The following is a 14,504-nucleotide window of genomic DNA, read 5'->3' as shown; positions in this document are numbered from 1 at the left end:
AGAGGGCTGAGCTGGGGTCCTGCCAAGGACGTGCCTGTACTGCAAAGCCGCATTCAAAATCTCTTCGAAGGAGATTTCAGTTTGATTATGGTAATGCAAGTCATGCTGGTTCGATGAATCCAGCCATGCAAACGCCGACCTCTTAGCATGTGGGAGTTTAACCCAGAAGGACCGCGTGCTATTCAGAATTTCCTTGGCCTGATGCACGAGGAGATGTATAGATCATTCTTCGGACCCCAGATAGAGTGTCCAGATACTACCAAGGACATGGGCCTGAGCAGCAACCGCACCGCCGACCAAGTAAGTTATCCTCTAGCCGAACACACCGTCTTTCATTTATCATGATGTTATTCTGAGAGATCTCTCTTTGACCAAGACTGGATAACAAAGGCGAAGATGATTTGGTGTTCGGCCCCCCTTCCTGAGGGTTTGGAAAATCCGGTACTGGAAAAGATGCTCAAGCTAGCACCTTGCCTGGACCCCTCAAAGGAAGACAAAGGGGGGAATAATGAGGGCGAAAGCGGGCCTCCGTCGCTACCTATTCCGACCGAGGGAACGAGTGCCTCCGTGAGGGAGGATAACCGAGGGGAGGAATCTGACATTCTCTTACCCCTGGGAAGGAAGAGGACTACCTCTGAAGATCCGGAAACCAAGGTTTCCATGCGGGAGAAGAAATCTCCACCAGAGGGTCCTGCCTTGGAGGGTGCTCTTGCCGCACAAAGTCCACGCGGGGATCAGCTCTCTAACAAGCTGTAAGTAATTAAAAAGTACTTTAATAGTGACGATATATTACCTTACCTCTGAGGAAAATAACCAAAGTATTTATCTTGCAGTTCGGATCTTAGCCCTTCTCAGCAGAGCTCATCTTCGGGGGATCTTCTTCCGGAGATGATGGAGAGCGAAACGCCTCCCTCGGACTCCTCCGCTCAAGAAGCGGGCGACCTTGAAGTGTCGTCACGGAGGGCCTCTCCGGATCCGGTGAGGCCAGAAGATAATCCTATAGTCACCCAAAGTCCCTAGCGTCCGGCTCTCGAAGAGAGCAAATAGAAGAGTCCGGCACCGTTTGGTATGCGGTCAGACGTACTGAGAGAGCTGTTGGAGCGAGCGGCCATCTCAGAAGAACACCGTACATTGATGGGTACGGTGATGGAAATGATTTCATCCGCCGAAAGCGGGTTGCATGATGCATTTATGAGTCTACTGACGGGCTTTGAGGTACGTAAAATGATGTACATTTGTGATGGTACCGCACATTTTTAGTTGTGCCCTGTGTAGATAGTAGCCCCTGAGACTCTGGTTGTCGCGGAGAACGGCGACAAATAGAGGATCGTAGTCCCAAGCAATAACCATACCGCTTTAATGTGCAGGTTGTGGGAGCTCTGGTGGCTAGCTGGACTCATGAGTTTGCCGAACTGAAGCGGCAACTGGATGCGGCGGATGCCAACATCGAGCTTGTTAACAAGAGGCTTGATGAGGCACAGGGTTAGTGGTATTTTCTGGTGAATGTCACATATTAAGAGCAGCATGATGCCAATATCTTTACTATGTTGTGACTGCAGATGGAGCTGCCACCGTGGAAACCCTGCGGGCGGAGCTTGCCCGAGCCAAAGAACAAGCAAGGATTAGTAATGCGGCCGCTTTGAAGGCGGCCGAAGAGTTGAAAGCCGAGAAGGCCGCGCATTGCAAGAGCAAAGAGAAGATGGCCAAGATGGCCGTAAAGTTAAAAGACACTGCCGACCGTTGCCAGTTCCTTGAAAAAGAAAACCGAGCGAAGGCAACAGACCTTGAAAAGGCCACGATGGCGAACAAAGACACCCGCTCTGCTATGAGAGCAAAGAAGGAGGAGCTGCGTGAAGCCGGGGATATTACGGCTGGGAAGCCCTTTATGCTGTGGAGGAAGTTCGGAGATCCACGGTATGCCCCTCTGGATCGGCTCTGGAGTTCGACAGACGCATAAATGGACTTGGCGGCGAGCGCTATCGATGCGGCCAAATACTTCCAAGATCAAACAAATCGTGAAGTGGACAAGCTGTTCTAGTCGCAATTTAGCGTTCCAGAGCGTCCGCTTCCGTTAACTAATCAGCTAGCCGAATGGGCCGAACTCAATAGGTTGTTCGGACTCGCCATGAGGTCTGTCGTGGATCAGCTGTGGCCAGAAAAGCCAAAGCCGAACAACTATTTCAGCTTAGTGCAGCAGTTCCTTGGTGCGGTGCCGCGCATCAATGCGATGAAGAGGTCGGCGTGCATAGAAGGCTCGCGGATGGCCCTAGCCCATGTTAAAGCATACTGGGCGGAGATGGATGCTACCACTGTTGCGGCGCAGGGTTCGGCCATAGGCCGAGTGGCTGCCGAGCACTATTTCAAAGAGGTTCTCGAGCGTGCTCATTTGATAGAGGCCCAGTGCTCAAAGAATATTATGTTTGAGTGACATGTATTCCCATTGTAAACACAATGTTTTTATGAAATTTATTAAGGTTGTGTTTATACTTTTGCCTGAAAGTAATATGATGCCTCCTGTGCGGCCGTTTATGTATACATGTGTATAACCTGAAAGATTGCAGTCGTCGGCTTCAGCCCCCACGCATAAAATGCAGAGGTGTTCGTAGAAGACGCGTGTTCACACTTAACCCAACGTCTTGGTCCTATTAAGGAGGTGATAACGCAGTGAACGAGGCAACCGGACTATAATGCTTTAACACTTTCACTTAGCCATAGGAGTTTGACAGTGGGGCTACTATATAGCCCCTGGTGGCCCCGCACTCTCCCGAATTCGGGGTACGTACATGCCTGGCCGGGAAACGGCCCTTCATTAAGGCAGAGGAATTCTAACATTCCGATAGGTTATCGAGTGGTTGACCAGTCTCACGCTATATCATGACAGTCAGTTTTCAGCTTTCTCTACTGAGGTGCTCGTCCGGATGACCCAGGGCACAATCGCAGTAGTTCTCCTAGTGCTACCTTAGCCGATAGAGCGGAACATAAGGTACCAAAACATAGGAGCCGGGCAAACCCAACATTTGACCAAAGACATGATTCGGAGCTGATGCATATAGGGCCAAACTCGCGACGCCGAACACTCCCTAAGGTATTCGGTCTTTATGGTATGAACTGGGCCTAATCAGTTCCCTTTGTAAGAAGCCCCTGGTGTTCAGGTGCGTGCATTATTCTGACGTGGCCACATGCCAAGACGCTAGCATCCTTCTCAATTGTACTGAGAATCCGAGGGATGTGTATCAACAAGAGACAGTAAAAAAGGTTGACGCAGGGTCTTAATCTAAAACGAATCCTTGGAACGGGTCCCTGCTGCACGTCTGCGCTTGTGACTCCGTTGTGCCGTATCCTGGACGGGTGTAGCACGGTGGTCATCTGTAAAAGAGAGGAACTTAGGTGAAAAGTTGTCATGCAAAAAGGTAGGTTTTTTTTTGAAAAAACCATGTATAATTCAAGATGAGTAAAAATTGCCACTTGTCTGCGCGTGTTGAGCCCCTTGTATTTGTGATAGGGCTGTGACCATCAAACCTGTACGAATTACATACAGCTGCGCCGGACTCGTCTAACCGTGTCCGTGGTCTTGACGACCTATCGAATACTTTAGTTGGTGAGGGTGTTTTAGTGTGCGGCTGCCCAGGCAGCCGCATTCTTTTCGACGCGCAGGGATCGCTCCATATTTCCATTTACTGTAATGATGCCACGTGGACCGGGCATCTTAAGCATGAGGGAAGCGTAGTGCGGTATTTCATTAAAGAAAGTGAAAGCTTCGCGTCCAAGTAGTGCTTGATTGCCACTTTGGAACAGATCAATGTGGAAGGTTAAATTTTCGCTACGGAAGTTATCGGGGAAGCCGAATATAACTTCTAGTAGCAGGGAGCCCGTGCAGTGAGCCCCTGGGCCTGGCGTTACTCCTGTAAAGGTAGCATTGTTTTGGATAATTTCCGTTGGGTCTATCCCCATTTTGCGGATTGTGTCCTGATATATCAGGTTTAGACTGCTACCACCGTCCATCAGGACTCGTGTGAAACGATATCCATCAATTACTGGGTCTAATACCAAGGTAGCCCATCCTGTATGCCGGATATTTGCTGAGTAATCCCGATGGTTGAAAGTGGTCGGTTGAGTCGACCAGTGGCAGGATTCCGCGGTGATAGGCCCTTGGGCATATTTCTCTGGGAGTGCCGCTTTATTTCTCCCCTTGATCATGTGTAACACGTTTACTGTTTTGACTTTCTGGTGGAAATTTCTTTTGTTCCCCAATGTCTTGCTTGAGAGGCTCATCATCGTCTTTGCTTGGTGTATCCTCCCCCTTGTGTACGGCGTTCAGCTTGCCGGACTGCTTGAAGACCCAACATTCTTTGTGGGTATGATTGGCGGGTTTACCAGGGGTGCTATGGATCTGACATATTTGGTCCAGAATTTTGTTTAGGCTGGACATTTCATCTCTGGCACCTTTAGGGGGTGGCTTTTGCTAACCTGGCTGAGAGCTTCTGAATCCGGCGTTTACTGCCATGCTCTTCAGGCTGTCTTCTTTATTCTGGCGCTTATTATTTTTGCTGCGTTGTGATTTCCCGTTTTTAGCTCTAACTTCGGATGTACTTGGGTCGCTGGTGTTGCATCTGGCTAGCCAGCTGTCCTCACCCGCGCAAAAGCGGGTCATGAGGCTTGTTAGTGCTGCCATTGTTCACGGCTTTTCTTGGCCGAGGTGTCTGGCAAGCCATTCGTCGCGGACGCTATGCTTAAAAGCTGCCAAGGCTTCGGCGTCCGGACAGTCGACTATTTGGTTGTTTTTAGTAAGAAACCTATTCCAAAGCTTTCGGGCTGACTCTCTGGGCTGTTGAGTTATATGACTCAAATCATCCGCATCCGGGGGTCAGACATAAGTCCCTTGAAAATTTGCCCGAAAAGCATCTTCGAGCTCTTCCCAGCTTCCAATGGAGTTTTCGAGGAGGCTTTTAAGCTAGTGCCGAGCTGGCCCTTTGAGCTTGATGGGTAAGTACTTGATGGCGTGGAGATCATCTCCTCGAGCCATATGGATATGGAGGATATAGTCCTCAATCCAGACCCCAGGGTCTGTTGTTGCGTCGTATGCCTCTATGTTTACGGGTTTGAATCCCTCTGGAAATTCATGGTCCAGCACCTCATTAGTGAAACATAGGGGGATGTTTGTTGTGGCACCCCTATATCTGGTTTTACCGTGTTGTTCGGATGTTTGTTGTGTTGCATCGTATGCTGGAGCGCGCTTGCGTGGTCCATAAATGGATCTGGTTGCACCGTCCTTTTGATGTGAGCCCTCACGTGGATCGCGTATTGGCTTATGTGCGGCGTTGTTTGCCGCTCTATGTTGGCCATGAGGTCGTCTATCCGGCCAGGTGGCCGTTTTAATTTTTGGTTGCGGGGGATCTAAGGCCTCCTCATCGAATTCAGGTAGCAACTTCCACTTTGGGTAGCTCTTGGTGGGGCAATTACCACCGTACTTCGCTGTTGTATTGAGTACTCTACTCCATCTGATTTTAAGTGTGTCTTGCGTAGCCTTGAGCCCTTGCTTCTGCTTTTTTAGACTCCTCGCGGTGGCAACGAGCCTTTGACAGGAATTCTATTGCTCCGGGTGTCTGTCCGGTGTGATGTCATCCGGACTATTATCTTTGACAGAATAGGGTTGTTTGGTTTGATTCTCTGTGTTGTCGTGGTCCGGCGATGGTTCACCCTGCTCTAACGCTGGGTCTGTATGCTTGTTTCTGCCGAGGCGGGATTTGGAGCGGCGCTTACGCCGCCGCTTTGACTGCTTCTCGAGGGGACAACCCTTCATTGCGTCCTTCTATTCCTCGTGGTCGTTTTCTTTTGGTGTGTCCACCATGTATACGTCATGTGATGAAGTGGGCGTCGAGTGCCCTATGGGCAGTGGTTCCTATTCATCTCCTACATCATTGTCCATACCATCGATGTCTTCGGAGTCAAAGTCGAGCATGTCGGTGAGGTCATCGATAGTGGCTACTAAGTGGGTGGTGGGTGGGCGGTGAATTTTGACGCCATCCGCATCCCAATCCTGTCGGACATAGTTCGGCCAGGAATCTCCTGACAAGGAGAGAGACCTTAATGAGTTCAATATGTCGCCAAGGGGCGAGTGCTGAAAAATATCCGCGGAGGTAAACTCCATGATCGGTGCCCAATTGGATTCGCTAGGAACGGGCGGAGGCGGTTCGGAGTCCATGGCCGGAGAGAGATCCGGCAGTTTGTCAACACGGCTCTCGTGCAGAGTAAGGTCGATGTTCGGCTCGATCACCGATGGGGGTAAGGCCTCCGTGGTGGGGTCCATCCACCCGTCCATGGACAGCACAACTGGCTCCGAATTGAGGGTCAGAGCGGCTGCTGGTGCGATCTCCTGAACATTGTCGGATGGTAGATCTAAATCGTACTCATCATGACCGCGTGACGAACAAGGCAGAGGCTCGAATCCGTCGAAGATCAAGTCTCCCCGCAGTGTAGCTTAAGCTTCCAAACCTGACCTGATGGCCAGGGGCGTAGCTTTCAATATGCTCCAGATGGCCAAGCGAATTGGCCCGCAGTGCAAAGCCACCGAATACTAAAATCTGTCTGGGGAGAAAAGTCTCACCCTGGACTGCATCGCTAACGATGATAGAAGGAGCCATCAAGCCTAACAGCAATGACATAGAGGAACTCCCAATGAAAGCACCAACGTCGGTGTCAAAACCGGTGGATCTCAGATAGGGGGTCCCGAACTGTGCATCTAGGCGGATGGTAACAGGAGGCAGGGGACACGAAGTTTTACCCAGGTTCGGGCCCTCTTGATGGAGGTAAAACCCTATGTCCTGCTTGATTAATATTGATGATATGGGTAGTACAAGAGTAGATCTACTACGAGATCAGAGAGGCTAAACCCTAGAAGCTAGCCTATGGTATGATTGTATGTTATCGTTGTGTCCTACGGACTAAAACCCTCCGGTTTATATAGACACCGGAGAGGGCTAGGGTTACACAAGGTCGGTTACAAAAGAGGAGATATACATATCCGTATTGCCTAGCTTGCCTTCCACGCCAAGTAGAGTCCCATCCGGACACGAGACGAAGTCTTCAATCTTGTATCTTCATAGTCTAACAGTCCGGCCAAAGGGTATAGTCCGGCTGTCCGAAGACCCCCTAATCCAGGACTCCCTCAACTATCTAGATGAATGGGCCAAGCGGTAAGCCAAGTTGGCTAAAATTGCCAAGGAAGCAGTGAGGAAATTCCATGAAGACTCTACTGCTGCCGATGCTGAGGCATCTGCTAGAAAGCCCAAGAAGGCAATGCCCGAGAAGCCTGCGCACAAGCCCAATTCCTCAGCAATGCCCTCACGACCAAGCTCATCAAAGCCCTCACGGCATATTCCTCAAGCAGCTCTCGTCCCCACTATTGCAAAACCTTCAGCTACTGATGCAAAGTCCTCAGCTCCAGTCTCCATCATCTCTATTGCTTTAGGAGCATCTGCAAGTTCTTCAGCTCCTCCTTGGTCCTCAGTGGGCCCGACTTTGCTGAATACAAAGGCCACTGCCGGACGAGGCACAAGGAAATGTCCTCACAAGAAGTAGGTTGCCTTCCATGTACCGTCTAGTGCAGACGAAGCTGATGATGAGGAATTAGCAGAAATCATCAGGGACAGACATCAATGGGCCGCTAAAGCCAAAGGCAGTGAAGTGCCTCTTCTGCTGGATCCCAAGTTAATCCTAGACTTCATTGATCTCTGGGACAAGGACCCCAATACTCCTATGCCTGACTTCAGTCTTACACATGGCCAAAGTCATATGTTGACTGCCTTCATAGGCGAAGAAAAATGGAAGTTTGAAAAGGCCAGGCAACTGAAGAAAGCTCAGTACAAGAAGGAGCGTTTTCTGAAGAAGAATATTGTCAAAATGACAACTCATGAACTTGTGGCCGTGCAAGCTGAGAACAAATTAAAGCACTCAGTGATGAATTTGATGCATATCATGCAGATTGGCTGGGAGCCAAAGTCAGATTCGTCAAGATGGCAAAGGGATTCACCTCAAAGGTTGCAGCCTCAATGCAATGTCTGAATCCTCAGGCTGAAGCACCTGCTCATCCTACTGAAGAACATGCCAGCACCCTTGGTGAACATCAGGCAGCTGAAGAAAATGAGAGCACCAGGGCTGATGAAGAAATTCCAGCCGCTGAAGAAACTGCCAGGGCAACCTCTAGTGTTGCGCCAGAAGAACAGGCCAGGCCAGTTGAAGCATCTGCTACTGCGCCTAAAGAAACTGAACGTGCTAGGGGAACTGCATCAGTTGCGCCTGAAGAAACTGCACCAATTTCCTCAGCTCCTCTGGCACAGACAACAAGCATCAACCTTCCTTCTGCATCAGAAGCAAAGAAAACCAAAGCTGTGAAGCGAGCAGCTATGAAGAGAAGGAAAGCATCTGCTTCCTCAGAGTCTTCAGCTCCGAAGAAAGTGAAGACTCTGACAAGCTCCAATGAAAATCCTATAGATGTTGTTCCCATATCAAGCATGCCATCAAAGGAGATTATTCCCTTTGCTGAGGAATATGTGATTCCAAGTGAATCTGATGAAGAAGATCCTTGTGCCGCTACGTCAGAGCAGTTGGATGAAGAAATTGAAGTGGATGATATCCCTTCAACTCCACTGGTATCATCGCCCATGCCTGATAACCCACAAGTATAGGGGATCAATTATAGCCTCTTTCGATAAGTAAGAGTGTCGAACCTAACGAGGAGCTAAAGGTAGAACAAATATTCCCTCAAGTTCTATCGACCACTGATACAACTCTACGCATGCTTAACGTTCTCTTTACCTAGAACAAGTATGAAACTAGAAGTATTTTGTAGGTGTTTTTGGATAGGTCTACAAGATAATAAAGAGCACGTAAATAAAAATAGGGGTTGTTTAGGTAAGGAAGCAATAAAGTAAGTATAGCGAGCGTGGAAGAGTGGTGGTAGGAGTTGCGAAATTGTCCCTAAGCAATTGACTACTTTACTAGACTGATAGCAAGTTTTATGTGGGAGAGGCCACTGCTAGCATGTCATCCCTGACTTGGAATTCTATGCACTTATGATTGGAACTATTAGCAAGCATCTGCAACTACTAACATTCATTAAGGTAAAACCCAACCATAGCATTAAGATATATTGGCCCCCTACAATCCCGTATGCATCAATTTTTATGCTAGGTTGAAGCTTCGGTCACTCTTGCCCTCCAATACATAGTCCTATCAACATACAACTAACCCTATGGTGTTATCCACGCACGCGCTCATATGATGGGCAGCAAAGGACAGCAACATAACCGCAAGCAAATTAAACCAATCATAGCAATTCACCAATTACCGATACGACAACGAAAATCTACTCAGACATCGTAGGATGGCAACACATCATTGGATAATAATATGAAGAATAAAGCACCATGTTCAAGTAGAGGGTACAGCGAGTTGCGGGAGAGTGGACCATTGTAGATAGATGCGGGAAGGTGATGAAGTTGTGGTGAAGATGACGGAGGTGTTGGTGTAGATCGCCGTCACACAATGATGGCCCCGACGGCGTTCCGGCGCCACCTGGAGAGAGGGGGAGAGATCCCCCCTTCTTCTTCTTCTTCCTTGACCTTCTCCCTAGATGGGAGAAGGGTTTCCCCTCTGGTCCATGGCCTCCATGGCGGTGGAGGGGCGAGATCCCCTCCAAGATTGGATCTGTCTCTCTGTCTCTCTCTGTTTCTGCGTTCCCTGATTCTGCCCTTTCACCGTTTCTTAAATTCCTGAAGATCCGTAACTCCGATTGGGCTGAATTTTGGACACGATTTTTGTCCAGATATTGGCTTTCTTGCAGTGAAAGAAGGGAACCAACCGCCTTATGGGGTGGCCACGAGGGCTAAGGGCGCGCCTGACCCCCTGGGGTGTGGCCCCCTTGGGCATCGTCTTGCGTTGATTCTTCTTCCCAAAAATCACATATATGCCAAAAAAATCTCCGTCAGTTTTCATCCCATTTGGACTCCGTTTGATATGGATTTTCTGCGAAACAAAAAACATGAAACAAACAGGAACTGGCACTGGGAACTGGATCAATATGTTAGTCCCAAAAAATAGTATAAAAAGTTGCCAAAAGTATATGAAAGTTGTATAATATTGGCATGGAACAATCAATAATTATAGATATGATGGAGATGTATCAGCATCCCCAAGCTTAATTCCTGGTCGTCCTCGAGTTGGTGAATGATAAAAAAGATAATTTTTGATGTGGAATGCTACCTAGCATAATCTTGATCATGTAATCTAATCATGGCATGAATATTAAGACACGAGTGATTCAAAGCAATAGTCTATCATTTGACATTAAGATAATAATACTTCAAGCATACTAATAAAGCAATCACGTCTTTTCAAAATAAAATGGCCGAAGAAAGTTATCCCTACAAAATCATATAGTCTGGCTATGCTGCATCTTCACCACACAAAATATTCAACTCATGCACAATCCCGATGACAAGCCAAGCAATTGTTTCATACTTTTGACGTTCTCAAACCTTTTCAACTGTCACGCAATACATGAGCGTGAGCCATGGACATAGCACTATAGGTGGGATAGAATATGACGATGGATGTTGTGTGGAGAAGACAAAAAGGAGAAAGTCTCACATTGACGCGGCTAATCAACGGGCTATGTAGATGCCCATCAATTGATGTCAATGTGAGGAGTAGGGATTGCCATGCAACGGATGCACTATGAGCTATAAGTGTATGAAAGCTCAAACTAGAAACTAAGTGGGTCTGCATCCAACTTGCTTGCTCATGAAGACCTAGGGCATTTGAGGAAGCCCATCGTTGGAATATACAAGCCAAGTTCTATAATGAAAATTCCCACTAGTATATGAAAGTGATAACTCAAGAGATTCTCTATATGAAGAACATGGTGCTACTCTGAAGCACAAGTGTGGTAAAAGGATAGTAACATTGTCCCTTCTCTCTTTTCTCTCATTTTTTTTCTTTTTTTATTTTTTTCTTTTTCTTTTCTTTTCTTTTTTGTAGGCTTCTTTGCCCTCTCTCTCTCTCTCTCTCTCTCTCTCTCTTTGGGGATTATTTGTCCACTTTTATTTTGATAACCTCACATGGGACAATTTCCTAATAATGATGATCATCACACTTTTATTTACTTGCAACTCAATATTACAACTCGATACTAGAACAAATATATGACTCTATATGAATGCCTCCGTGGTGTACCGGGATGTGCAATGATGTAGCGTAGCAATGACATCAAAAAACAGACAAGCCATGAAAACATCATGCTAGCTATCTTACGATCTTGCAAAGCAATATGACAATAAATTCTCAAGTCATGTATATGATGATGATGGAAGTTGCATGGCAATATATCTAGGAATGGCTATGGAAATGCCATAATAGGTAGGTATGGTGGCTGTTTTGAGGAAGATATAAGGAGGCTTATGTGTGATAGAGCGTATCATATCACGGGGTTTGGATGCATCGTCGAAGTTTGCACCGACTCTCGAGGTGAGAAAGGGCAATGCACGGTACCGAAGAGGCTAGCAATGATGGAAGGGTGAGAGTGCGTATAATCCAGGGACTCAACATTAGTCATAAAGAACTCACATACTTATTGCAAAAACATATTAGTCATTGAAACAAAGTACTACGCGCACTACAGCAATGATGGAAGGGTGAGAGTGCGTATAATCCACAACTACCCACTAGCATGACTCTAATATCACCATCTTTATATCGCAAAACTATTGCAAGGAATCAAACATATCATATTTGGTGATCTACAAGTTTTATGTAGGGTTTTATGACTAACCATGTGAATGACCAATTCATGTCAACTCTCTAAATAGATATAAGTGAAGCAAGATAATTTAATTCTTTCTACAAAAGTTATGCCCATGCTCTAACAAATACAAGTGAAGCAAAAGAGCATTCTACAAATGGCGGTTTTCTATGTGAAGAGAAATAGGCAATCCAAACTTCAAATGATATAAGTGAAGCACATGAAGCATTCTATAAAGCCATACTTAAAAGATATAAGTGAAGTGTAATGAGCATTCTATAAATAAACCAAGGACTATCTCATACCAGCATGGTTCATCAAATAAAAGTGAAAACTAAATGCAAAAGACGCTCCAAGATTTACGCATATCATGTGACGAATAAAAATATAGCTCCAAGTAAAATTACCGATGATTGTTAGAAGAAAGAGGGGATGCCTTCCGGGGCATCCCCAAGCTTGGTTGATTGGGAGTCCTTGAATATTTCCTTGGGGTGCCTCGGGCATCCCCAATCTTAGTCTCTTGCCACACCTTATTCCTTCATCCATCGTGATCTCTCCCAAAACTTGAAAACTTCAATCACACAAAACTTAACAGAAAGTTCGGTAAGATCCGTTAGTATAATAAAGCAAATCACTACTCTAAGTACTGTTGCAAACCAATTCATATTTTGGTTTTGCATTGTAGCTACTGTAATATATCTTTTCCATGGCTTAATCCACTGATATAAATCGATAGTTTCATCAAAACAAGCAAGCTATGCATCAAAAACAGAATCTGTCTTAAACAGGACAGTCTGTAATAATCTGAACATTCACCATACCTCTGGTACTCCAAAAATTATGGGAAAATTAAGAAAAATAAAAAAATTGTATAGAAAGAAAGTGCAAAAAGTTTCAGAACCGTTTGACGTTCCAGTTAAAAATGTAAAATCGCGCACTACATCCAAAGTTTCTGTTCTGCACCGCACAAACCAACAAGCAATGTAAACATCCTAAAGGCAAATCTTGGGACATTATTTTTATGATACAATGGAATTGTACAAGGGATAATTATTTTTGTTGAAAAGTTTCTGTAATCAAGATTCACAAAGTTAACATGAGCATGAACAAAGTTCAAGGAGCTCCCCCACTTCAACAATGCTTGTCTCTCTCACTTTCACTTTCCTTTTTGAAAAGTTTTGGGTTCCCCTCTTTATTTTATTTTTTTTTAAACTATATAAAAGCACTCAACAGAAATAAATGACTCTCTAAAACTTCCAGGCTGTCTCCCTGGCAGCGCTTTCTTTAAAGCCGTTAAGCTCTCCCTGGCAGCGCTTTCTTTAAAGCCATTAAGCTAGGCATATAGTGCTCAAGTAATGAATCCACCCGAATCCCAAGGTATATCAAAGCCAATTTTAATTAACAATGGTTTGTGATTTAGTAGTGAGCACAAAGCAACATATATCATGTAATGAAGAAGTCTAACTCTCTTCCTATGCATCGGCATGTCATAAAAGAACAATTCATGCACACATAGTAAAGGCCAATGCATAGTATAAACAGTTTCTTGCAATTTTATCATATTGGAAACATGGAGAGGCGGAGATGTAGTTCCTCTCTCATAATAATTGCAAGTAAGATCAGCAAGCACATGCATATTATATTCATCAAAATCATCATTTGTAGTAGTAAAACGCAACCCATCAATATAATCCTTAATAAGGGCAAACTTCTCCGATATAGTGTAGTTGGGAGAATTCAAAAAGATAATAGGACTATCATGTGTGAGTGCAATAGAAACAATTTCATGTTTAACATAAGGAGCTATAGAAAGTTCATCTCCATAAGCATAATTCATATTGGCATCTTGGCCACAAGCATAGCAAGCATCATCAAAAAGAGATATTTCAAAAGAATCAATGGGATCATAACAATCATCATAGCATTCATCCTTCGGTAAATTCAAAGGGAAATTAAACAATGTATGAGTTGAAGATTTACTCTCATTAGAAGGTGGGCACGGGAGCTAATCCGCTCTTCCTCCTTTTGTTCTTCGCTCTCCTCATTATATTTTTCATCCAATGAGCCCATAGTTTCATCAATTCCTTCTTCCATAGACTCCTGCAAAATATTAGTCTCTTCTTGCATAGCGGAGCAGTCCTCAATATATGGTTTAACATAAGCATTAGAAGCATAATTATCATAACAATATTTAAGTATGGCAAAATTTCCAGATTTGTAAAGAATAGCATCATACTTTCCAAACAAAGAAGCAATTTCATAAGCACCCTTAAAACAACAAATTATTCAATTTGTTGAACCTCATAGTAATTATAAACACCCTTAGCATACAAAGATACGATTCCATTATCACTAAACTCACATTGGTAGGGAAGGTGTTTCTTAGGGTCTTTAGAACAACAAGTAAAATCATATATTTCACATAAATTCCAAGCATAGCATTGCAAAGGATGAATTTTATCTGGTAAAAGTTTCCCTTTTTCAGATATGCGGGGTCGCACATAATAAGCATGCTCATCTAAAGATTTTCCCTCAACTAAGCTAGTTGGGGTTTCAGCACGAGCACATAGGGACCAAAGATGATCCAAGTAAAAAGCTTCAGGAGTGTGATAGATTTTGAGTGGTTCTTCAACCACTGGTGTAGTAGGTACAACTATTATTTTTTTGGTATTTTGCGTTTCCTACCCATAACTAAAGGTAGAAAAAA

The sequence above is a fragment of the Triticum aestivum genome, chromosome 4A (assembly GCF_018294505.1).
Source record: "Triticum aestivum cultivar Chinese Spring chromosome 4A, IWGSC CS RefSeq v2.1, whole genome shotgun sequence".
NCBI lineage: Eukaryota > Viridiplantae > Streptophyta > Magnoliopsida > Poales > Poaceae > Triticum > Triticum aestivum.
Note: the sequence above shows the minus strand (reverse complement) of the source record.